At 44.2% G+C, this 27,507-nt stretch overlaps 1 long non-coding RNA gene across 1 annotated transcript in view; it reads right to left on the bottom strand.

Annotated features, from left to right (window-relative positions):
* Positions 1-7,498: 7,498 nt before the first annotated feature.
* Positions 7,499-27,507, bottom strand: part of LOC110015806 — a 29,887-nt gene continuing 9,878 nt past the window's right edge. Inside the window, exon 3 of the long non-coding RNA XR_002291081.2 lies at positions 7,499-7,962. This is a non-coding gene — a long non-coding RNA (uncharacterized LOC110015806). The remainder of the gene's footprint in view (positions 7,963-27,507) is intronic.

Genomic DNA, 27,507 nt, shown 5'->3' with positions numbered 1-27,507 from the left:
CAGGATAGGCTCCAGCAGCCCCGTGACCCCAGAAGAGACCGGATGGATGTTGACAGCAGGTTTAGTGACTCAAAGTGTCTTACTTTCGACAACCAAACGACAACCAAAGATTTTACCTTTGGTTGTCGTTTTGTGAAACACAAGTATGTGGAACTGAAACAAAACCGTGACCCAAAAGTCCAGATTTGAACTGAACTTTTCCTGAAGAACTAAAGCAAAAACATCTGACAGTTTGCTTTTGCTGTGCTCATCATGGCAGAAACAGAAGAACTCTTCAGAGGTGACACTGGAACGATGTGTTTGGAAAACTCCCTTCAGGGTTTCTGTGAGCAGAACAGAAGGAGTCCAGACGAACAGAAGGAGTCCAGACCTCACCAGCAGCGATGCAGGCGGATCTTCTCTCACACCGGATGCTGAGGATCCACCTTCAAGAGGGTCAAGTCCATCACAGGGTGGAGCTGAAAACTGAAGTCCTGAATGAGAAGTGGAGGGCTTTCGTGTGAGCTGTTGCTGGTTTGGATCCGCCTGAATCCTCCTGCGGCGCTATGTCTGCAGCTTCTGGAAGATGGAGTTCATTACAGGCAAAGTGGTGGAGGCGTCTGCAAAGCTGAGCTGCTGGGCTGCTTATCTGAGAGGTGTGAACAGGTATTTACTCCAGCTGGGAGAGGCTACCTTTCTAACGCCGGATTAGCGGCGGGGCTCTGTCAGCGCGCCGCCTCCGGGGAGCGCCGTCAGCCTGTCAGCGGTGTTAATGCCGGTGGAGACGGGCTGATCAAACGGAGGCCGGTGGGTCCTGCTGAGCTTCTCCACAATTATCCACAGTCTGAAGATCCTGAAGCGTTTCTGCTTCATCAGGGCTTCAGGTGCAGAAGAAGAAATGTCTGTTTGCAGCAGAACTGACTTACGTAGAAACAAACACCTTTGGAATGATATCTTCTGATTTTCTGTGAATCCTATCCTTCATGGGATTTGGGTGGCGTTTTCATCGTATGTCCGTTACTTCATCCTCTAAAACCGTTTTGGAAGAACAGAGTGATGAAACCAGACTATAGACGAGGTCCAGACCAGCGAGGTCCGGACCCCTGGACCTTAGCTGAACAAGGAAACCAGACGGAGACCTCAGGCACAGGAACCAAGACCTCTGGGGGTGGAGCCTGTCAGCGTCTGGTGGATGCGATCCACACAACCCACTGAAATTTGAGTATTTTTACTGTAATTGCCAAAGCAAATCAGTCCCAAGTATCAACGATCGGCCTGACATGGGTCATGGGTTCCCAGCCTTCCAAATGTGTGGCCATCGCAGAAAAAAAGACCATTGAAAAGCAGAGACGTACGAAAACATGGACAGACCCCACAAACCCCACAGACGCGTTCTTCCTGCAGGTTCTGAGGAAACGTTTGGACCGCGTTCCTCCTGCAGGAACGCGGTCCAAACGTTTCCTCAGAACCTGCAGGAGGAACGCGGTCCAAACGTTTCATCAGAACCTGCAGGAGGAACGCGGTCCAAACGTTTCCTCAGAACCCTACCTGCTGCGAGGATGGACACGTTGGAACTATTTCTGGCATGTCTCGGGTCGACCGGGCCGCTCCGGTCCTGGCTCTGCAGATATGAATTACAGCCATTGAATTATAAAGAAGCCCATGTTTCTTTCAGACAGTCCTCCTCCCCTCCAACACAATTAAAATGACGACTTTGAAATAGTAACCAGACTCTCTTCCTGTTTAATTTGCTCGTTTTTCCTGAGGTCTGGCGTCCGCTGGACGCCGTCCGTCCGTTTACGGCGGAAGACTGCGGTGAAAAACGAGCGGCGTGATCAGTGCGAGGGAAGAATGAGGCCGCAGAGTTCAGCGCTGCTTAATTAGTCTAGTGTATGTGTAATTATTCCTGCATTTTTAAAGCCTCTCAAGGCGCCGCCGCTCCCCTCCCTCCTTCATTTTTAAAGATCTGGCTCAAGGATGTCCTGCAGTTACGAATCAATCCGGCATTAGGCGCAGAGACTTCCATGTAATTACATCTTTGTGTTTTTTCTCCTCCTTCACCGAGGCATACGTGTGGATTTAAAGCCGGGCCATTTTTAGATCCCAACACTCGTCATTGTCCTGGTCTGTGGAAGCAGCAGATCCGCTCCGAGACGCCGCCAAGTTCTTCACATTTAAAAGTTTCTTCTTCTGCAGAGGAAGATCAGCTGAAGAGCGTCAGTTTGGAGGTTCCTCCCCTTTAGCAGCTCCTTTCTAAACGTCCAAACTCAGGAGTTTGATGTTTGACACAATCTCAGGAAAATGGTCAGGGTTTCTATCTTCTTGTTTCCTTCATTTGTCCTCTTTGGTTTCGTTTAACCTTCATCTGGTCTCAAAAACATTTGTTTTTCACCTTTGCTGCTACAAATGTTTCCATATTTCATCCGAGCTTTTTCATACTCTTCAGTAGGGGTGTGCCAAAATATCGATATGGCGATATATCGCGATATTTAGTCCCGCGATTGATTCTCGATGCGTCTTCATCAAGAACCGAGCTTTTATTTACATTTAAAGACCCTGTAAAACGTTATATTAACCATCCTTTGGTAAGACAATTCTTTGGAGGGTCGATAGGGGGCGCTCGTTGTGAGATTGGCTGTTGCGGACAGATGAAGAAGAAAACACATTCAAACAAAGATGGCGGGGGGGAAAAACAAGGAGAAGCCAGAGCTGCAACTTAAAAGACTCGCCGGCAGCATTGAAGCTGCATCAACAGAGTTGTGTGAGAAAGCCGTGGCTGCTGCTGGCCTGAAGTCGACACAGGATACCTTTTTCCAGACGAAGCTACCGCCGTCTTTTGCGAGACAGAGCAGCGGCAATAACAAACGGAAAACGGTGTCCCCGTCCCTGCAGCGGTGGAGAACGAGGGATTTGGGTTTTTATTGAATGCAGTAGAGCCACGCTTCGACATTCCCTCTCAGAAATACTGAAGAAAAAGATCCCTGCACTGAACGCCCAGACCAGAGCTATGGTTGAGATGGAAAGGGAAGAGAGGCATCCCTGACCTCAGACCCCCCTTCTCCTCAACGGTGGACGAGCAGCTTGACGCTAAAAAGCCTGTGGTTCTCCAGAAACACATGAACATTTATACACACATCACATTGTTCACAAAGATGTTTACTTTTGGATGCACTTTAAGTTCTTCATGTATTTTATCCCGGGTCATTTATTTTGAAAGCAGTTTATGTCTTAAATAAAGTTTGTCGCTACTTGATTTTATTTTTCTGGGAGAATTTTATTTTTGTTTCCACCACATTTGTCATTTATTTTAACAAAGACACTAGAATTTGTTCACAGAATTTATATCTGATTCACATCTATTTGTTTAAATCAAGCAATGGCTATGTTTGTTTTTCATAAGTTAATACCAATGTGCCTGCCAGCTAATTGACTTATTCATTTTTGATCCTGTTTACAGCAATTTTGTTCTAAAAAATGGCTGCTGTTCATGTTCACTGTTGTTTAAACCAAATTTTACAGATATTTCCAAATGAAAACTGTCATTGTTTGTCAAAGACAGAGTATTACTGATTTCAGCAATGTTACACAAAAGTCTGTCATTCATTACACCAAACAGGACACAAGTAGTTTATTATTATGGTGTTTAAAAAATAAATGGGTAAATATTTTCCAAGAAACAGTTTTTCAAGTTCTTCTTCTTCGACAGAAGACATTTATTTTTCCTTCTCTCCAACGTTGGAGCTTCTCATAAATATTCCAAACTTTGACCTGGACTTGATCTGAGAATCTCTTCCTCTGGGACTATTTTCACAGGCGTCTGATCAAACAGTCAAAGAGTAGGATTTCTAGAAAGTTTCTCGTTTCGGAGATTCTTTTCTCGTCTTTTTAAAGGTCCACTTTTCAGTGGGATCAGGAAACAGCAACATCTTCCAGCTCTGGATGCTTTCAGGCCTTCAGGCCGTCTACACATGCTGCCTCCACTCCAGAGCGTTCTCTGGAAGCAGACGGTGTCTGGGATGAGCTCAGAAGTCACTTTGCTCTCAGCTTTTCAGCGGTGTGGAGGACGACAGGCGGCTGTTGCTCCTGGAAGCTTCCATGGCTTTAGAGATTTCTGCTGCAGCTCCAGTTTTCCTCAAGACTTTGGTTCAGGTCGTCCCTCGTTTAACTGCAGAAGGTTTTTTCTTCAGCTGCAGGACCCAACAGCTGATTGGAAAGTCCTCGTCTCGCTGGACCCCCAGGAAGTGTCAAACCCATCCAGCGGGATCAGTCTGAAATGTCAGGCTGTGACGTTTCTACGTCCCACTTTGGCCTCAAGATGTTTTGAATCCAATGTTGTGATCTGTAGGAATTTGTGAAAGTCTTCAGGGAGGATGTGAGCCTAAAAAAAAAGAGCCTTAAACCGTCTCTCTAAAGCTCTAAAAAAAAGAGTGATTAAGATAAAACAAATGTTTCTGTAACATATAAAAGTAAAAGAGGAAAGTTCAAGAAGAAAGAGGAAGACACAGAAGTTTCTGGATTCTTCAGAAGAATCATGTCATTCATGGAGTAAAAGTTTCCAAAAATCAATTCCTGATCAAAGATTTCAGATGGAAAAGTATTAACACCGACAAGAAAGAACATAAAATGAATGTTTTTTAATGTTTCAAGAGTCAAAGTTCATAAAAGAATCTGAGAACAAGACGAAAAAGCAGAAGTCGATCCAAAGAAGCTCCGATTTAGTCAGGAACTGGTGGTGTGGGACCCAGAATGCAGGAGAAATTCACCCATTTAATAAAGAAACTGAAAGACAGCTGAGAATCCTGATGACCCTCACACTGGTGACAGAACCCAGAACCACAGAACCCAGAACCACAGAACCCAGAACCACAGAACCCTTACAAAGGTTCAAACTGGAAATCCACCTGATGAACCCGAACTCTGAGCTGATGCTCCAGAAAACCAAAACCAAACATCAAAAATCTTAACTGTAACCCTTGTGCTATCTTATGACCCCCCCTTACATTGAGGTGTTCCCCCTACCATGACAAAGGTGGATAAAGGTGGAAAGATTTCATGTAATCCATGGACACCAGTGAAGATCACAAATCATTGAAGAAAAAAGGTTCAGAGCACTGTCTAGTGGGTCTAGATGACCCCACTCCCAATGTTAACGTGCCTAGGATAGAACAAGGGTTACAATGCAGGAAGTGAAGAAGAGCCTTCAACTTCAAAATAAAAGAAAACCACATTTAACAGACAAAGCCTGGGAGTCTTTTTATGGAGTCCTATACTGTTCATAATTAAATAAATACATATTTAATTCAATAAATATGACCTCATGCAAATACACAATCAACCAATGAATCTCTCATAAATATATAAAAAGATCATGATTTAGTGAAAAACCTGCACACAGATTTTAAATTAGCCATTATATCATTCAATATTTTTCATTTTGCTTTAAAAACCTGTTCATTATTTTAAAACAGCGTTTTAAAATATTCATTTTTAATCATGTTGAATATTATTATAAATCTACGTCTTTTTCAGAAGCTTGGATTTCAAAATCAATATATTCCAAAGTAGCTTTGTTTTTATTTCATGTTGCTGTTTTTCACAATGGCGTATTTATTTCATTAAGAACTTTTTCAGTAGACTGAGTCTGTCTGTCAATCAGTGAAAGTGGGCGGGATCTAAACGCTCATTGGCTCATCCCTGGAAATCGATTCATATTCCTGGATACCCGCTCAGCGGTGTTCCAGTCAGAGAGATGACATATTTCAGCGATATCTGCTTTGCTTACATTAGAGATCAAATAGAGACAAACCATCTGTCTGCTGCAGAAGATGCAAACATCTACGACTCTGTTTTTGTAGTTTGAGGGTTCGTGTGGACCAAACCACAGAGGAGCTCCGGTCGTCCACATCTTGAAGTCCCCCGTTGCAACACTCCTCATTCTTACGCCATTCACTCAGAGCTCACATTGTGCCTTATGTCGGCTGGCAGGAGGCGAGCTGGCGGACCGACAGAGTCAGACCAGGCAGCTGCGCAAAGCGGAACAAGCCTGCTCGTGCCTCCTGAACCTTATGATATTTTTCTATTTTCATTGAGACAATGATTAAAATCAGGTCCTCTGATTTTATTTTTCCCTCTCGGGGAAAATGTTGAACCTTTCCTGCGATGACGTTTCTGACCGTGGTCGGAAAAAGCAGTAGAGATCCGGGGTTTGATTTGGGTTCACTTCCCCGTTCGGACGCTTCCAGAGCGGGTTAAAAGAACCAGGCTCTGTACTTTGGAGGAAACCTTTTTTTACTATTACTTTTTCGGGGGACAGGGCAACAGACCCTTAACTTGCGCTCACACACACACTCTTGCGCTGTGCGCTCTGATTTAAACGTAATTTAAGACGTAGTTTCACTGCAGGAGCTGAAGCAGAGACTCTCTGGGATGATCTCATGAACTCAAACATGGAAACATTGTTATCATGTGAAACTATTCAAAATAAATAAACCTGATCTTTTAACACCCCGTGTGCATTGTGCATCCATGCATTGTTACTGAGATGAGCACAGGCAACCGCTCCATGTGGCTATCAGGCTAAAAACATTAGCTGGTAGCTCCTCCCACACGCGGCATGGTGCGTTCATGGAACTCCAGTTCATAGAAGCTTAGTGGAACTCCAACAGCCACCCAGCCTAACTTAGACCACTACTAGATGTTCATGAGAAGATGAAAACCGCCGAACCGACCACAGAATCACCAGAATTATGCACACTCGCCCAAAGCCACTTTTATCCGCAAATTTAGAACCAAAACTGCCCAATTTCTGGTAACGCTGTGGATGTGTTGAGGTGCAGACTCCCCCTAGTGTTGAGGGGTGGGCATTGTGCCGTCAGGTTTGCTGAAGCATCTTCGATCGATGTAGTCAGGGTGCAGCTGCTCATGTCTGAGTAAACGAGTAGCCAATCACAAAAGTGTCTCCGCCTTGTCTAGTTTGATTGACAGACTCAGTCTGCTGAAATGTTCTTAATTAAATAAATAAGTCATTGTGAAAAACAGCAACATGTAATAAAAACAAAGTTACTTTGGAAAATATTGATTTTGAAATCCAAGCTTCTGAATAAAGACGTAGAATTATAATATTCCACATGATTAAAATGAATATTTTAAAATGCTGTTTTAAAATAATGAACAGGTTTTTAAAGCAAAATGAAATATATTGAATGATATAATGGCTAATTTAAAATCAGTGTGCAGGTTTTTCACAAATTCATGATCTTTTAATATATTTATGAGAGATTTATTGGTTGGTTGTGTATTTGCAGGAGGTCATATTTATTTATTGAATTAAATATTTATTTATTTAATTATGAACAGTATAGGACTCCATATCTTTTACTCCAAATTTGGATTTATTGTGACAGTTGTTCCCACAGACCATAATAATAATCAATTCAATTTAATTTGTATATCTCAACAGTCGTCTCAATGGGCTTTTACCAGAAATTATACAGTAAACATACAATCAAGAGGATCATAAATGCATAGAGAACACTAAACTTTAATAAACAGACTAAACTGGGCATCTCTGCCTTAGACCCTCCTTTCATAGCAGGATATTCAGCAACCAGCTGTCTTAATGTGACCGTGCTGCTGCTAAAACAGCTGTTCTGACGGTGGACTCATGTTTAGATTTAGAAAATAAAAGTTTTAATGAAATATTGTCTGACATTAAACGGCCTACAAAGGTTGGAGACGACATTTTGAGAATGTTTTTCCTGGGAATCCTGCTGGAAGAGTTTTGAGGGGACTGCAGTGATCCAGAGTGGGTTCGGCTTCACCGACGTTCATATCCGTCTGCCTTCACACCTTCCATGGAAATGTGCAGCTCAATATGCAGCAAAGGCGGCGGCGTGCTGACGAGAGGCGAGTCTGATGTTGTGTGGCAGATGAGAAAGTCGGCGGCCGCTGTGAGATGTGCGTTTTATCCAATCCCGCCATCACCTTCAACAACAAATATTACCTGAGCCTCGGCGCAGCAACAGCTTCCAAATCTCATCAAGTCTGAGACGACAGAGGCAGCAATTGTTTTTTATGTTATTGCCCCCCCCCCCCCAACACACACTTCTCATTTTGCCTTATCTGCACTGTCAGGGCTAAAATAAAAGCAGAGGAAGCTCCTCCTCCTGCAGCAGCGCCTTGGGCGCAGCGACAGGACTTTCTCATCAAATCATTGCTTTTATTAACGGTCAGATGGGTTTTTAATAGATTCGCTTTATTATGTCATTTCTCATTTTCACGCTGGCAGTGAAATTTCCTCCTGTTTTGTTGATGTTTTCTCATTTCATATTTTCCTGTGTTCATGGCTGCGGGGCGGCGGCGGCGTGGAGAGGAAAGACGGTTGGTTTGTTCTGATCATTTGTTTTTTCTAGATGTTTCACGGTAAAACAGACCAGGTGGGGTTTTCACCTTCATCCAAGCGCGCTGGTTCAGCTGCAGGCCTCTCAGCTGATGTTTGAGAGGAAGACAGCAGCTTCAGGATGAAGATGGTTCTGATGGGATCCACGAACGAGGAGGTGAAGAGCTACAGACACCTCCGCACAGGGAGCATCACGGATAAAACGGATGGGGGGAGGAGTTAGCAAACCCAATGCCACGGCGCCAGCGGGTAAACCAGGGGTGTCAAACTCATTTTGGTTCAGGGGCCACATTCAACCCGTCTGATCTCAAGTGGGCCGGACCAGTAGCGTAAAGGCAAAATAAAGCTTTATTCTTGTTTTTTTACCCAATTGAAAAACATGCCTCAACCAACATGGTAGACTAATCATTTCTTATTACACATTCATTCACATAGGTTTCATTTTTGGCACATGCAGAGTTATGTTGTTTCACCTGTTTAGCTTTTCCTTTGCTCCCCCTAGTGGCGGAATTGCGCATTTCGGTTATTTCTTTAAAAAATCATAACTCGCCACAGGAATGGACTAGAAACTTGCTTTCTTTTTTGAACATCCTTATGATTTTTACTCTTCATGTGTGGGCCGGACTAAACCACCTGGCAGGAAGCATGCGGCCCGCGGGCCAGAAGTTTGACGCCCCTGGGGTAAAGGTTTCCATGGAAACAAAAGCTGGAATTATCGCAGGTAAAATAGAAACACAGACGGCCAAATTGAATGGAAGACGTTTCATAAACTTTATTTTAACGGGATGGATGCACCTCAGGAGTGCCTCAGGGGTCAGTCTTTGGTCCAAAGCTGTTCAGCCTCGACTTGAAGCGTTTCTAGATGAATAAAATGTACCTATTTCTGCAGACGACACTGTTTTTTTTCTGTACGGGTGATAATGTAAAACAAACGGATGTAAAACTGTCAAACTGTAAAAAATTATATTTTTTGATATTTAACAATAGAGATATAAATTGATGGCATTTGTATCAAAGGAGTAACATTAATATTGACCTTTCATTGAAATCTCATATTGGCTATTAAAACAAAAAGATCAGAAATACTGCTGTATAATGTTAAACTGTCATTAGATACCTTTGAAACATTATATAATCCTCTATTTCTTCCCTGAGCAGCTGCATTAATATTTAGGGAAATGCCAAAAAAAGTCTATAACACTGATTTTCATTTTACATTTATAAAAATGATCACATGAAATAACATTGGAGACCCATATACTCCGTTATTTTAAACAAAAAATATTAAAATGAACTGATTTAGCAAAACAAAGCATTTTAAAATAATGTATAAACCGAATCATTAATGTTTACCTTATAATTTACAAAACACATGAGAACAACGACGATGATTATAATTTAAAAGGACCCTTTTTTTAATTAAACTATCATTACAATTTAGAAATTAAAATAAAGATGTTTTCCAATTCAACATATAAGATTACGGATGATAATCATAAACCAAAGAAGCTAAATCAAAAAACATTTTATAAATGTAATATTCAAAAACATGAGAACGATAAGAAATATTGTCCATTAGGTCAATATTTCTTATCGTTCTGTGTTTATACTAAAGAATCCACATTTGTTGGTGTTTGCTGACTTTTGTATGTTATTGTTTTGAGAAGATGGAAAAGTGTTTGAATTATTTTAGTAAAAGAGCCAGAAAAAAAATAAAGGTTTTCTTTTTTCTCCTCTTTTCTTGACACAAAAACAGGATTTACATGGATTGTTCCTTCGTGCCGATGATACTTTGACTCTCAGTCTAAGAGCAGTTTGTGTCCCACAGTAGCTTTTTATTTGACCTCTGAGACTGTAATACTAGAGCCTTAAAGTGTCTTTCATTCTGTCAGAAAGAAAAACAAACGTTGGAGATACTGTCTGAAAGGTTTTCAAATGTGGAGAACAAATATCAAATCTTTTCACCTTGTTTGTTTCTGAGGCGTCACGTTTACTTGACTAAACCCACACGTGGGGCTCCTTCCAGATTTTAGGAAAACCATATTGAATATTAGTTTCATTTGGGTTTGCTGAACATATAATGATGGTTTTATTCCCGCTTTAACTGCAGCTGATTATCTGTGGCTGGAGAGGAGGACGGAGTGACTGTTAGCTGAACTGGCAGGTGGTAAAACAGCAATTATAAAACCTAAACTGTGTTGCCTCTCAGGAAGCGTGTCGTATTTGTAACAAGTGAAGTGATAAAAGAGGAAAATAATTGGATTTTTTTCTCCCTCTGCCGATATCACCCTCCAAGCTTTAAATGTTTGACGAAACGGGATCTTTGAACAAAGTTTATTTCATTCTAACCTTTGATTAACGCTTTCCCACTTGAGGCCATGCAGCAAAAGAAGCAAATTATTCTCAAGATCAAGCTGTAGTCGTCTCATTATCTATTCGCCGTCTCTTCACAGCTTTCACTGAGTTCTCCTACAGAATAAATGATGAGCCTGTCCAGTCAAAGTTGTCCTTTAGCTGCTCATTTGTCTCTGTTGTGCTTTTGTGCGACTCTGTTTGTTGTTTTGTTCAGGAGGCCAATTAAAAGCTTTGACCAACCCGGCTGACATTTCACCGACCCCCCCCATGTGCTGCTGATGTGGCTTCAGATCCAACCTTCAAAAATACAATCAACTGCACTTTGTAGAGAAAAGATCCTAAATAAAAGTCAAGTCCATGACGACAGAGCCTCTGAAACCTTCTGCCATTGGACGCCTGCATAAGCTCCACCCCTCAACTTCATCAAACCACCAACCGGAACATCAAGGGGAAAAAATACACAAAAACCCTGTTTTAGCTCATGATTGTTACAGCATTAGTCTGGAGCTGAAACCAGTCATAACTTTACAGACTCATTCATTGATAGTCTTCCAAAACAGCAGATGGTGACATTGATGCAGATTCAACCGTCTGTGCTCCTTGAGAGCTCTCTGCTTGTTCATTTGTCCTCATCCTTCATGGCTGTTCTGTCTTGGATTGAAGCCTCAAAGCTTCAGGTGCTTCTTTTCTGACTCTAATAACAGTTTAAATAGATGTTTTCTTGGAACATTTTAGTCTGAGAGGCCGGTCCAGATCAGAAGATACCAGGTTTTTAGACCAAACATCGTGGTCAACGAGCTCCTTTCTGCTGTTCCTACAGAGCTTTAGGCTTCATCCATCATCCATCCTTCATCCCCCATATTATCTGGGGCAGCAGTCAAAGTGAAAATGTCCAGACATTCCTCTCCTTGCAGTAGGAGAATCCAGAGGCGTTCCCAGATCAGGAGAGACACAGAGTCCTGGGTCTTCCAAGTGTCTGAGAGACCCCTCCCCCTGCATGGTGTTCCAAACAGGAAGGACCCGCTGGCTGTGGTCTTTCAACAAGCTCAGTCCTGAGTGTTGGGAGTGGTTGCCATAGAAACAATGACTCAGAATGATTCGGACGATCCCTGTTTACTGAGGACATCAGGCTCCAACAGGCCGGCGTTCGTATCGCACAAAATGTGGACTGAATTGAGTATTTGGTTGGAGCTGGAATCAACCATATCCTGTGGATGACATCACACTCGCTCAGTCCAGTTCTCCATCCAGGACAGCAGATACAAGCAGATGTGGGTTCTGTAAACATTTTGAAAGGTTGCCCATAAAACCCCCCAACCATTCTTCCCCCACCACCGTGCTTAACGGTGCGTGTTTGAGGCGATACCGTTTTAAAAACTTAGGTTTGGGATTGCAGATGGGTTCGTTTCTGAACTTTACTTTCCCAGCATGTTGTCATCATTATGGAATTTGGGTTGGAGTGCTGAGTCATGGTTAGCTCCAGTTAGCTTTGAGGAAGCTTTCTACACCTCATTGTGGATTTTTCTCAGCGTTTCCCCAGCTGTGTTCCAGCTTCAGAACTCCGACACGAAACAGTCTGCTCCTCAATATTTCATCTGCAGCGATGTGTCGTGCTGGATCTGCAGCTCAAACTCTGGAATGGAGACATGAACTTTTATTTTCTTAGTTTTGCTCCTGCAGCTATGGGTGAATTATTAAATTTGACTTCTGCCTGCAGCAGAGAACCCTCTCCTCACATTCAGATTTCACTGCTTCCTTAGAAACATTGATTTTAGTGCTAAATAATGCAGAACAAAGATGGAGACAGCAAATAGCGGATCAATGTACAGAAATGTAAATATGGAAGCAGAGGCTCAGACTAGTTCCATGTAATGAGGTGGAGGCTCAGCAAACATTAGCTTTAAATGGTGGCAGCGTTTAGCCGCAGCGTGACCCGAGCTTTGACCGCGGTAATTATTTTCCTCTCTTTGGGCCCGGCGCAGAGAGCAGAGACCTTGGAAAGAAAAAACAACATCTCACAAATATGGAGACAAACGCAGAGGGAGTTTTTCCTCACTAACAGGTCAGAGTCTTTCATCTCCTCTGCAGCTGTAGCTGAGAAATATCACCAGCTCATTTCCTCTGAGCAGCAGGTTTCACTTCACGACTGATTCTGAAAGGATCCTGCAGTAATGATGAACATCTGCACTTCTGTGAAGAACTTTATCTGCTGAAAGTTTGGTTGTTATTAAACCTGTTTATCCGTCAGCAGCCCTCACAACGGAGTAAAGCGTCTGAGAACAGACGAACATCAAAACCCTTTCAGACTATTGATTCTTTGGGAGGACTCCCTCAGGGAAATGTGGCCTCCAGCCGCTTAAGGAGGAATGATTGAGCAAAGGCAGCACAAAGACAGTAAGCAGACAGAACAAACAAAGGATTGTTCCACAGGAAAAAGGCCGCCCATTCATTTCAGCTCCTCAGTTCCTACTCCTCTAGTGTCAGAGTCCAGCATGCGTCAGGAACAGGTTCAACTTTCTGCAGGCTGCAAGGACCAAAGCTCCAGCAGCAGGTGGTCCTCCGTACGGCGCCCCAGACCCCCTACTTCTCTCTACATCTCTGACCTTAGACCCTCCTTCTTGGAAAGGAAAAAATAAAATAAAAATAAAAACGATTCTGGAAAACAGAAGAAACCTTAGGGGGTGTCCACATGAAGGAGGGATCCTCCCCCAGGACGGACAGCGATGTACCAGAACTCTTAGAGAGACTTCTCTTATCAAACCCTACAACTACATGTTTGAAGTCCAGCATACGAGTCTCATCCAGATGGAGTTGGGGGACGGCTGGGGGCTCCAGACGAGCCAGAGACATGATCCACGGAAGTTATAATGTTTGACTTTAGTGCTGAGGAGGCTAGAGTGACATTACTGCTAAACCACCTCCTTTCCCTGAAATCCTCTAGTCCACTGATCATAATTTGTATGCAACAACTACTAGCCTTCTCAAACAGCATTTTTCCTGATTTACAATGAATCTTCATGGGCGTCCTTCACTTTCAGAAACATGTGCTTTCAGGTTATACCACTCGTGTGGTAAATGGCAAATACTTGCATAGCACTTTTCTACCTTCCTGGAAGGCTCAAGGTGCTTTACAGTCACATTCACACTCTGATGGCAACTCTGCCTTCCACCAGAGGCAGGGTGGGGTTCAGTGCCCAAAGACACTCCAACACATGGGCTGGAATCCAACCTGTAATCTTCAGTTCACCGCTGCACCTATGGCCGCCCCTGCATGAGTCACAGTGAAGGTCCAATCACCAAAAAGTAAATAAAATCCACAGGTACCGTTTTAGCAGTAACTACGTGAAGCTACAGTCTGCATTAAACTCAGTTGTAGCTGATTGGAACACAGCACACACAGAACCGAGCTGTAGGTTCTGTTCTGGATGCACAATAATGCTGCTGCATCCTGACGGAGTTCCAGTTTTAAACCACCTCGATACTTTTAAACCTTAAATGTTGGTAACTTTCCCTGCAGGGTCTGGATTTTGTCATTCTGTGTGTTTTTATCTGTAGTAAAAGACTAATAAAGTCCCATAGAAGGAAATCTCAGAAACTCTTCTAAACAAGCTGAATGGTGCTTTCACTGGATGGAACAGAAACATCAGAATGCCTTTATTTCTCATTGAGGTTTAGAGTTCAGAATGAAACATGAGGAGATAACTACCACAAAAACCCAAATGTTTTGTCTTTAAGTGGTGTCAGGGAATCAGTGTGGGGGTGTCCAGGTCCCTAAAATCCCACCCAACGGCCTCAGGAAGCTTTGGTTTGGATGTAAAATGAAAAGGCAGCAAAAAAGCTTCATTTTCTTTTCATTGACAACGTTTCCTCTGATGGTTTCCTTCGGGCGATCCCTCACAAACCCACCATTCCGGAAGCTCATCCTGGCTGTGCTGCAGCGGCCGACCCGCCAGACTTCAGTCGAACCGGTGTGAGGCAAAAACGGACCGTCAGTGATCAGGCGAGTCCTCCGTCTGCAGAAACCTGACTGCTTCCACAGTGCAGACTCTCCGCCCTGTGGGCGGGTGCCACGCCAACACACCTCCTCCTCCTCCTCATTACTGAAACTGTCCTCTGGGTGAGAACGTAAAGCAATAACAGATGAAAGCTAATTCAGTTAACCAACAAGCACATTGCCCCCCATACAAGAGAGAGGGCAAAATCTAATAGTCAGGTGGCAATATGTGTGCAGAATCAGAGCATTAGTTTTCATCAGTGTCGCCCCAGCAGCGAGGTGCGGCTGCAGAACATGTCTGCTCAAATCTAATTGAGGGGAAAAATGCATCAACTCGGGGACTGTTTGCTGTGTCCCCCCCCCCCAAAAACTTCTGGATGGTGCTGCTGTGGCGGAGCGTGCACGGCGTTTCCACCCGGCCTCTGACAGACGTGACAAAGAGGGAGACAACCGACACAGCTGCACTTCTACTAAAAAAGGAGCGAGTTTTCTCCTCAACTTCTCCTTGTTTGATGTCAGGACCGGCGTCTGCTCCGCCTTTTCTACCGCCGGGAAAAAGATCTTCAGCAGCCGGAAAAGCAGTGATGACAACGGCTCATCTTCGCCACCGTAATTGGCCTTAATGCCAAAGTTGGCAACCGGGTACCAGTTGCCCAGCAACCGTCTCCAAAGCTTTTCATTTAGAAGCTGCCCACCAAATTGATTTTTATTTGGGATGTTTAGAGCAAACAGGGGGAAATGCAAGTGTTTGTTAGATTTGGACCCCCCCTCCTGGGGGTGTGTGTCAGCAGGTGGGGGGCTGTGGCTCTGCTGCTGGAGGGTTGGTGTGTCTCCTGAACATGATGTCCAGGTTCAGGACGTCCCCCTGTAAAGGTGGACAAACCTCAAAGCGGGTCCACTCTGCTGTGCTGCAGCGGAAGCCTCCTCAGGTCCAGGCTTTGATACAAGGGGGGGGACCTTTAGTCAATAACGTGCACAAACACATACGTGCACGCTCACATGTGCTCTGCTTTCTGCCCCGGTTTGGGCCCAGAGGCAGGTCACAGGAAGCTGCTCTGTTCAATAAGTTATTAACACTTGATGCTGGTGGCCGCCGTGCATTATTCAGCAATAATGATAAGGGCTGTTCCATTATAGATTACAGCACCTGCAGACCCCCTCCCTCTTTGAGGCACACCTTTCAAAGCAGAAGTGAAAGAAAGACCTGCTGCTGAAGACAAACCTGAGGACAAGTTTGTGCCAGAGGTTTGGAGCGCTGCAGGAAGAAACGGTGAAGTCTGCCTTGATGAAGCTCAGACACGATCAGGATGTTGATCCAACCAGGGAGAGCAGATCTTCAGCACAAGGTGGTTCTGGACCGTCAGAGGTATTTAACAGTTTCTGCTGAACGGCTTACTATGACATCAAGATTTAAGGAGGTTTTTAACTGATTTGCATAAACATCGACTACAAAAGCCCTCCTATAGGCCTCCATCATCATGTTGTTGGTGTTTTCAACATGTTCCTGTGGCATTTTTCTGATAATGGAGGACATGTATAAAGAAAATTAAGATTAAATTGCATTTCTGAGTATTTTTCTTTATTGAAATCGCTGAGAATCAGGAGCAGATGAAAAAAATGCAGTTTCAAAATGATCTAGATGTGTAAAAGACGCTGGGCGGACCACAAGCTCCCTGCCCCGAGCTCTCCGTCAGCAACAGGGAGGGGAAGAGGGGGCGGGATTGTTCCGCACCAACAGCCCCACCCACAACTCAGGTCAATCTTTAGTGAAATCCTGCCGTTCTGCAGAAACCATGTCCAAAAAGATGACACAGGTTTCTGATTTTAGCTGACAACAGCTTCATCATCATTAAAACCCACCTGGAACACTTTGACTCTGCAGGATCAGAAAAAGAGTCTCAGAAGCCAAAAGATTCTCTCCCCGTTTTTCTTTGAGCCGATTCAAACATTTGCTAAAGAAAAACTGACTGACTAATGCGGCGAGAAGAGCGAGTAGCCATCTTGGGCCTGGGATTGGCTTCCATGTCAGGAACACGTTCCAAACAAAAAAGTATCCAGTGGAAGATGTTATGGACTCCATGATGCTGTGATGTCATTTTAACGTCCACCGTTTAAAAAAAACACCACCGTGGATGAGTGGAGCGGTAATTATGGCGCCTTCGCAAAGAGGATTTTCTCCAAGACTGGCGTCGTAAAAACCGACGTTCCCCGGATACAGTCCCCACATTCACCTATGGGCGGCGCTACAGAGGTAAAGAGGTGTGCTGCTCCTATCCTCCTCGTCTCGGGCAGAAGACGAGCAGGAAATATGAAATGATTCTGATATCTCCTTCAAAGAGGAAGCGTCTCTCCCCTTCCTGAGTGTCACAGATAGCAGAGAGAGCTGGCGGACTGCTAATGCTCTCCTAAGACCAGATAGGCTCATTATACGGCTGCTGTGAGGACAGGAAGGAAAAAAACATGTCAGGTCTGCCAGACATGTCTGCTCCGTCCCTTTGTAAAGGTAAAAGCCAGTTGCTTCCTCTCACCTCTTTCAACCTCACATAAAAACACCAACTGGAAGCCGGGAAGCCTCAGTCTCGACTGCAGCGACAATAATTGGCCTTCATGGGAAGTGGGCGTCCTGCTAGCGCCCGGCTAATGTCAGCTTGGCCCTGATTTGTTTGCCGTTTTATTCTTCCGCCGGCAGAGAATTGGAATTGCTGCCCTCCTCACCGATAAACCTTTTCCTGTGAAGATTAACTGCTGCTGGCCTCATTATGAAGGACTGAGTCCTCACGGCGAGGCTCAGAGCGAGTCAAGTCATTAAACCTGGACCCTGCCTGCGTACGCGGCGCTGCTGGAGCTTCGTGCACAGAAAAACCTGCGCGGCGTGACGAGTCTGTGAAGACCAGCTTCAGGAGACGAGAGCGTCTCCAACTCTGCTCTGAACAACTAAGTTCAAGCAGCTGCTGTGGGTTTGGATGCTGGAACTTCACGTTTGCGGCTAAAGCATAAAGACAGTTTCATTGCTTTTGCTGGAGCGTCAAACACGCATCCTACACATCTGTTCAGTCATGTCACTGTTTTAAAGGCTCCAAGCTCATCTCAAAACATCCATCCTGACTGTGCTCACTATCTGATTCCATCCAGGCTGAGGAGTCTCAGCAGGTTCCAGAGAGGAGGTCCAGCTCCACCGGCTGAACCAGTCAGAACCAGAATCTGAGAGCACAAAAACCCAGAACTCTGGATCATCAGGGGTTCCTGATGATACCCCCACTGTTGGAGAGGGGTCCTGCCGCCCCTCTATAGCGGGGTTCATCCTAACTCAGTCTGCTCAGAGCTGAACTTCAGTTGATCTGAAGATGTCCAGTGGAGACGGCTGAAGGTCTAATGCTGACTCAGCAGAATGACTTTCAATACTGTTATGGGTTTTGAAAAGGTTCAGAGGGAATTTAAACTAAAGTCAGAGCAGCATCTTTTTCTTTTTGTTTATTTCAGGGGGGGGGGGGTATATTACAGGATGGAGTTCTGTGGAGGAAAATGAATTAAAATGAAACAAGGCTCCTGCAGCTCCACTCCCATCCTTCTGTGTCCGTCCTGCATTTATCAGCCCCACAGCATCCACAGCCTCTGTAATGAGGAGGGGGGCGCGGGTGGGGGCCCCTGGGTGGGTGGAGGTTTATTAGTCCAGTTGTGAAAAAGTGCGCGGGCAGCTCCTGCTGCATTATTGATGCGGCGGTCATTTCAGAAATCTTGCAGCCAGTTCGCCGTGCGTTTTGTTTTTTAAAGCCACAATAACACAGCCGGCGCGATCTGAGCGCGCTCAGAACCGGCCAGTAATTACAGAGCAAACTGGCTTTAAATGAAGGGATGAGCTGCACTCTGGCAGAAAGTGAACCCCTGCAGCCGTCTGGTCCAATCCAGGGACAGACACCGTTTTACGCACCAGCCGGACTTTAATGAAGTCCTGGATGAACCGCTGTCACCTCATGACACGGCATGGGGGGGGGGGTTTAGACTGAGCTTCATTTAGGTTTTCTGAAATGATCTGGTTTAGAAATGCTCATCAATTTTTACATAGGATTGTCCTGAAACCTTTCAGACATCTTTGAGCCCACACCATCACTCCTCCACCGCCATGTCTGTTCAGTTTGTTATCCTCAGTGCAGGTCCTTCATCAAGATCAGCTGTGCTGCATCAGTGAGTAGTTCAGGTGCAGTTAAGTGCAATGTTTGCTAAAATACCAACTTTGGACAAAACCACAGAGATCCACTTTAACTGAAACTGATGAAGTTAGTTAGTTAGAGGAGATCAATCGTTTAGGTTCTGCATCTGACGAGGAAAACGCTCAGAGGTTTGTTCCTGCTGCAGATTTCCTGAAAATAAAAACAGTTTCTTCAATGAAGGACGTCTGTAATTTCCCATTTACCTCCATCCCCTCACTGCTGTCATCAACAATTATAGCTGATTAAAGGTGGAAGAGCCCACAATGCGACCCCGCGGGGCACATCACACGTTTCATCTTCAACAATGGAGGATTTCATCCCGTCTGTTTATCTGACAGCTTTTTCCCGCCGTCGCTCACGCCACGCAGGAAAATACAATCAGAGGACAAAAGACTAAAGGCCGAGCCGAGTTTGATTAAATCAGTACAGAACGGGATTGGGAGAGCGGCCATTGTTGCAGGCTGTTCAGAGAAGCTGTGTGGTTTACTGTGTGAGTGTTTCATTCATTAGTGCAGCCATGGCTGATGCACCGGTGAAGCATTCAGGGGCAGAACGCAGCAGAAACATCTTTACAAGGCCTCAGACGTAGCAGTTTTCATGCATTCAAACATTAGCCCTGACGGGGCTGCAAACCCAACAGGAGCTGGATTTCTTTAGAAAATAGGATGGTTCACGAGTGTTTAGTGTGGTATTAAGGAGAACAGCTGACACAGTGGTCACATGACCTTTTCAGAATGATTCAAAGATGATGGACAGGCAGAATTTGGTGCAGTATGTTGAAGTCTTCATCCTCTGGTCTTCTGTGGAGGAACTCAGCGGCTAGTGGACATAAATAAACCTGAACAGAGGAATTCCCTTTAGTTTTTGATCAGTTCTAGTCCACTCTTGTCTCTGCTGATGATGATGCTCCTGCTCATCTCCTCTGGGCTGAAGCTCAGAACCACGCAGGCCAGTCTCTCCTCAGAGACGAGGTGGAGTTTTCATGGAAAAACAAGACTGACAGACTCCACTGAGATGCCCACAGATGCTCCCTCCCCTCCCTCAGCCGTAATCCCCCTCCCGTAATTGCATTTGGTGTTAAAACGGCTGGTGTTTATTTCTGCCTTCATTAACAAGCCTCCAAAGTCATCAACAAACACAGAAGAGGCTCCGCCTGTTTCCTCGGAGGCTGAAGGCTCTCTAACTGCAGGAGAAGAGCCTGTAAAGCAGCAGACAGCGAGCAGCCCAAACAGCTGCCTGTTTCACTCCCATCCATCGGATGGTTCTGATGGCTCCTCTCCACTGAGCCCGCTCTGTGGCCCCCCAGCTCTGATTGGGCTTTCACTGCCTGACTTTGTGAGGATGAGAAAAGGAAGCTGGAGAGGTTCTCCTGCTCCAAAGGCTTTTCACAGTTTCTTTTCACTGCGAGTGTCGCCGTGCTTGGTGAAGCCGCACAAAGCAGACAGCTGCTTCTGTCCTTAAAGCCCTCCTTTAGTTTCAGGCTGCAGAGTCGAGCTGTCGAGCTGAACGCACGGCTCAAAGCCTCAAAAGCTCCACCTGAAAGCAATCAAGTGTTTTCACGCAGCACAAAAACTGCAGCGAGCGGCGACGCTCATTACAAGCAGCAGGAGGCGCTTTAGATGAGTTGATCTAAAACCCATTTTCCAAGTCTTTGTTATCGTTTCCCTTTTTGTAGAATCTTTCAGACTCTTCTGGTCTGTGTGGGGAAGTGGAGCCATGTGAGGATGTAAACAACCTCCACATCAGTTCTTTATGTCAATAGAGAAATAAAAAGAGTAAAAACTTTAATGCTATTGCTATAATAAAACGAGGCAGCAGAATCTCAGAGATACACACGCAGTAAACAGTGCTGCACACTAACACAATGCACTAGATTTCAGTGTCTTTGTCAGACTGTTGCATTTATTCACTGACATTTTAACCAACACAAATCCCAGCAGCAGCCACTCTAAACCATTCAAAGTTTGCTCCCTGTGTTGACAGTTTACACCAGAGGACTGCAACCTGACGCTCTGGGGACACTTGACTCCTTAACCCCTCCCAGGAGACTCCTTAACCCCTCAAATTAGACTCCTTAACCCAGGGGTGTCAAACATAAGGCCTGCGGGCCGTATCTGGCCCGCCAGGTGGTTTTGTCCGGCCCACACATGAAGAGTAAAAATCAAAAGGATGTTTAAAAAAGAAAGCAAGTTTGTAGTCCATTCCTGTGGCAAGTTATGATTTTTAAAGAAATAACCGAAATGTGCAATTCCGCCACTAGGGGGAGCAAAGGAAAAGCTTAACAGGTGAAACAGCAAATATCTGCATGTGACAAAAGCGAAACCTAACAGCTTTGTGTCTGGGTAGGCAGTAGTTTGGTTCCCTGTGAGCCTCACCACTGAAGGATGATCAGTAATGACACCCTAATGATCAAAATGTTGTCATAAAGAAAAAAAGGTTGAAGTGAAGTCCTGAGCTTTCCAGGAAAATGGAAAACGTTTTATTTGTTCACGGAGCTGAATGCAAACCTGCATGCTTGGTATGTCATCAACAGGTTCTCCAAGAATTTAACATTCAGCACCACTATGAGACTCTCCACAAAGAAAAGTTTCACCATTTACAGTTAAGAAAAAAGAAGATTTAGCAACTATTAGCTGGACCGATAAATAACCATCTGGATTTACTGCAGCCGTGACGTCAGTGATGGAGCAGTGAAAGCTAGCTACCTTATTGCAGACAAGTTGGAGCAAACATCCAAACCATTTTCTGATGGTGAACTTATTGAAAAATGCTGAAGGCTGCAGAAGTCTTGTTCCCAAAAAGCAGTCGACCTTAAACACGAGTCTGTCAAGAATTACGATCAGATCCAACATCTCTGAGGAAACATGGGCAGCCATATGAAGGAATCTAGTCATTTATTGTATTTTCAGGCACTATTGATGAAAGCACCAACATCACAGATGTGTACAGCTGTGCATATTTATTAGAGGTGATGAAGAGACCGTCACAGTGGAGTTTCTGGAGTTGATGGACACAACAACAACTGATGACATAGTCAGCTCTCTAGTTACTGTGCTGGACGATGTTGGAGTGAACTGGTCACATGAAGTAATTTTGGTCACTGATGGCGCTCCATCAAAGGTCAGGAAGAAGGCAGGTGTTGCCACAAAATTCAGGCAGAAACCAGGAAACGATTCTTATAATAATGAATGATAATAATGGACATTTCATTGTGTTTTGCACACTTGAATGACAGTAAATGTGTTTCTGCACAGGATTTGAATCCTGATATTGACGGTCTGGTGAAGTTTCAGGAGAGATAGGAGGTTAACTCCAAACTCTGATTCTCACAAATGTTTGCAAGTTTAATTTAGTGTAATTTTGTCATCGTTTGGACGTTTACATTTTAGGAAGATGTTTCATTTTTTTCTGTAGCCCCTCTTGAATTTATTATCAGGATTGCTTCAGTGTCAGTTTTAAAATATTCAGGCTGTATAAAATTGAATGGGGCCGGTTTAGCCCGTGCTGGTTTGCGACGCCTGTGAATGAATGTATAATAAGAAATGATTAGTCTACCATGTTGGTTGAGGCATGTTTTCCAATTGGGTAAAAAAACAAGAATAAAGCTTTATTTTGCCTTTACGCTACTGGTCGGGCCCACTTGAGATCAGACGGGTTGAATGTGGCCCCCGAACCAAAATGAGTTTGACACCCCTGGTTTAAGCCCTCCCACGAGACTCCTTAACCCCTCCCTTTGTGACCCTCTGATTAAATAAAAATAGTTCTTTTTAAAAGCGGCGCATTTTTTAGACCACAAGGCCCATCAAGGGGAACAAATCGGTCCAGTAAGTTCAGCCTCATTCACACTACGTTTCCCTTTCCAATGTCATCCTGCAGGCTGTGGAAGCAGAACAATCCAGTCTTTGGTGGTTTCTAATTACTGGGTGACCCACAGACTCAAACGCATCTGTTCGGTATACTCCTGCCTTCACTAATGTCAAAGTGCTTTACAGCCACGCCCAGCCATGTTCATTCATACTGTTGTGTAAAAACTAAAAGTTTGAAATGATAAATATGGAACTTAAATGACAAATCTGTTGGGTTTTTGCAGAAAACCATGCATTTGATTTAAAAACAGTTTACTGAGAAAGACATAACACAATGCAATTATTTTCATGTCACAAATGAGTTTCTCAGCTGGAATGGATCTTCAGAAAAAGAAATGATCAGATCTTTGGAGCGTGGAGTAAATTTGGTCAAACCGGCGGGAATCTTTAAAGATGTTTATCAGTGTCAGCTAAACGCATACAAATGAGCTGCAACTGTAATTTCATAGTTTAAATATTTGCTCCACAGCCAATTTATCCGGTAAAACGAGTCTGATAATTATGGAGATGATTATAGTCGGCGAGGGCTGCGAGGATTCGGACACTCGGGGTTCAAAGAAGATGAGGTCTCCTCTCAGCTGCAGAGCGCCGCCCCCAGCATGTTTGAAACGGAGCTTCACAGGAACAAATCAACAAACCAGAACCAGCCGTGTCCCTTTTTATTCCACTTTGTGTTTTCATAAAACACCTGCAGTGCAAAATTAAAGTGATATTGTAATAAGAGGCAGAAGCAGCAGAGGAGAGAGGCAGGCGGTGAAGCTGATTTGTGGAGGAAGCCCAGCAGCAGCGGCGCCTCCTCTTCCTCCTCCTCCTCCTCCTCTGCAGCTCGTCAGGGTTTGATGCTGCGGAGCGAGACCAGAGAGCACAGAGACAAGCTCATTTCAGGGCCGACTAATTTCTCCATTATAGGCACACAATTATCCCAGTGTGACCGGCGAGGCAGATATGGAGACATCAGTGAGGTGAGGAGCGAAGGAGGCCGTGTTTGTGGGCAGATGAGGGGACGTCAGAGTTTCACCTCTACTTTCAGGAGAACCAGCAGCACCTGGAAGCTGCTGTTCAGGAACCCACAAACATCCAACAAGCAAAACGACACGTTCTGCAGCCACAAGACAAGTATGCCTGTGTTTGTCCTGCTGAGAGTCACATGGGTAAAAAAACCTGCCGTCATTTCATTACAGATGAAATTTACTTCAAAATAATCCAGAAAATGTTCAGCAGCAGCAGGAGAAAGTTCTGCTGCCGTCTCAGATGAGTAGAGATTTACTGAAACATCCGTTTTATCTGCATTTAAATTCAAGATGAAAACGAGACTAAGGTCATTCTGACACTTTATTTAAATTGATTTGTTTATTTAGTTTGGCCTAAAGCAAACAAAAATTAATTAAGAAGGGAAGCAAAAAATACAGATACGATATTTCTAAACAAAAATGTATTATCTACAAGTTACAGCTGAAAATATTCAACTAAAAATGACTAAACAGTTTTAATAGAAATAATTAAAATTGGGTTTCTACACATTTCCAAGCCTTTTCTTTGATTTTGGTTTGCATTTTCCCTTTTTGTCTCGTTCTTTGAAGCAAAGACTTCTCAGCAGGATTCACACGAGTTCTTCACATGAGTTATTGCAGTGCTGCTCAATTATTTTTTGCCAGGCCCCCCCTAGGAAAAAGTAAATGCCCCCCCCCCCCCCACACACACACACCCGAACGGTGACAATATATTAGGTTAGCATCTATAAAAAGTGAAGTACGTGTAAGTATACCTAAAATAGTATCTTTTGACAATAAAAAAAAGCAAAAAGCAAAATGAATCCACGTATAACAAATATTACATTTATTTATCCACAGAAACTCTGTTCTAGTTTAAAACAGAAAAGAAATTAAAAAAAAATATTAGTCCTTATTTAAACTAGAAACATTTAGACCAACTGAACCATTTGATGCTGAGAAAAATAATTAAATCAATAAATAATATTAAATGTAAATTGATCTGAAACATTAACAGCACCAATATATTTAACGTTTTTAGTCTGAAGAAATAGATAAAAATTGTACTGATTTTTCTTTCTAAATGATGGATTGTTTACTATGTCAAAGTGCAGCAGTTTTCCTGCATTACCTGGTGTCTGTATGTCAAATACTGACACCAGGTAAACCACAGGCAGACAAAGAATATATTGATGGAAAATAAAGACACGTCATCAAAATGTCTACAATAGTTCATAAAGAATGACATTATTAGCATGAGCTGAGTCATCTAAAGGCACGTGATGATCCTGGTGTTGGGCAACAGAGGCCGTGCTTGCAGCGCTCTGCGTGCGCCGTTTCACCTGCAGCCTGAGCCCACTAGCCCTCCCCTTTCGTTCTCAGTTTCAGGCTGTTACAAACTCTGTCATAGACCAGATAATAGGAAACCAATGGAGGTGCAGATTTTTCTCCAAGCACTGAGCCACTGTCACCCCCCCCCCCCCCCCCCGTTAAATTTACGCCCCGGGCAATTGCCCGTATTACCTGTGCCTAAAACCGCTACTACTGCGTGCCCCCCCCCCCCCCCGGCATTGCATCGTCCCACTATTTGAGAAGCACTGAGTTATTGAGTGACGCAGCATTTTTCTGCTGGACTGGTTTCATGTGAATTCCTGCATCCAGTTAATGAAACAGAAAAAGGAGCAGCGTCTGCTGGTTCCTGTCACACAGTAAACTAAACCCCATCTTCATCCGCCAACTCGGCTGTTCTCAGCCCCTCCATGCCTTCCAGTCTTTAACTCAAACAGCAGATTTACAACAAACGTCAACACTTTATCTTTACATTAGAAAACGGTTCACATTTAGTATTTGTTTCAAATCTGTCTGAAAAATGAAATTTTTTAGGAGAAGCGGTTGTTTTATTTATGCATTACTGAGGTATTGATGAGAGTCTGGACTCTGATCCACAACCGATTTTGGTCTCGGAGGTTTGGTTTTACTTGGCATTGTGGGGTGGTGTAATTGGCCGTAAACATTTCTGAGAGTGGAACCGATGGCGTGGTCAAACTGACAGGATGTGGCTCAGAATGAAGTGCAGCAGAGTTCAGATCTGCGTCTGTAAAACGTGTAATAACGGCTGCATAGTTCAGCAGCATCCTTGTCTGACTTTAATATGGCTTCTTATTTAATGCTTCAGTTCCTTAAATGGATTCCGTCAGCTTCCTGCCGTCAGAGCTGGGGGCGTGTGTGTCCATTGTTGGAGTGTTTTCTTGTAGTTTGATGAATCTGCTGCCTGACACATTGCTGCAGGCGTCTCTCTAACCGAATGCAGATTGGGGAGCTTTTCCAGAAGTGACACGAGTCTGACGGGTTATTTTGCTTACTGCTACAGTTCTGGGGGAAGTGCAGCTCAGCGCCTTTGGAGTTTGAAAGGGGGAATTGTCAAAAGTCTTCTCAGGCTTTTTGTCATTAAGATCACTTTTATGATTTTTCTATCAAAGGAGGCTGATTCTGGGATTTGATCAAAAGATGGCGCCGTTTCCCGAGGTCTCACACAAACACAGTTGTCCAGATGATCAGAGCTTCTTCAGCAGCGTCACCGTCTTCCTGCCGGCAGGCTGTGCTTGGCTTCAGAATGCTGGTACAGCTTTGTGAGAACCCTTCTGATGCACTCACGTTAACAGCGCTAACCTGAATCTGCCTCCTCTTCCAGATGGCAGAAACTGCAGCACTGCCTCCGTCTAGGAAGAGATGAGGAAAGTCGAATCGCTGCTGCAGATTTATCTGCTGGAAATCTCACACGCTGCAAGAATCCATGATAAGACTGAGAAGTACTCCAAGGAGTCAAGACTGATGTTCATCCCTCATCTCTGCAGATTCTTTGAAAAGAACTCGTCCAATTATGAAATAATCCAAGGAGATGTCAAAGATGTGTGAGTGGAGCAACCACTGGCAGGAAAATGGAGCAAACTGGAAAAATACTTTCAAAAAGTGAGAAAAACTGAACTTCTAACAGACTTAACAAAAAAAATGATGAGAAGACAGAAGACCAGACAGGAAGCAGCTACAACCAATGAGGAACGATGGAGCAGATGCAGGAAACTAGAACCTGGTGGTTCTGCAGCTGAAGACGGGCAAAAACCTAACGGGCAAACCTCAAACCAAGGATCTGATTCACAACACTCAATCACTGGAGTTCATCAGCAATTTACCTCAAGAGTTGCGGGCGGGAATGTTGGCATGGAGTTAGCCTCAATTCACTTCCCATCATCCCTTTGTTTACACTCTCTCCCACTCACTTACTGCCCCTCACACCACCAACCAAACATGACGCACGAGTACAGGACCCCGTCCCCCGAAGGAGGATGAGACGCCAGTCTCTCTAAAGCAGTTCTGAGGAGCCTGAACTGTACTGAGGAGTCCAACCAAAACCACTGCTGCCATGCTCATGGATAGATCTGACCCGGTGGACCAGTTCAACGAAAATGGCGAGCGATCTGGAGCGTAAAGTTTAGATCCAGATTCCAGCTTAGACGAAAAAACAAAGACGTTCATGGATCCATTTCAATTCATTTTTATTTCTATAGCCCAATATTACAACAACAGTCGTCTCAATGAGCTTCATACGGTAATTGTATAATAATAATAATAAGAACGTGACATCCGTCAGAAACACAGTAGGTAATGGCTAAAGTAAACAAACTACTGTCATTTCCGGATTATAAGCCGCTACTTTTGT

This window comes from Oryzias latipes, chromosome 10 (genome assembly GCF_002234675.1).
Source record: "Oryzias latipes chromosome 10, ASM223467v1".
In the NCBI taxonomy this organism is placed as follows: Eukaryota; Metazoa; Chordata; class Actinopteri; order Beloniformes; family Adrianichthyidae; genus Oryzias; species Oryzias latipes.
This window is presented reverse-complemented; position numbering and strand designations above follow the sequence as displayed.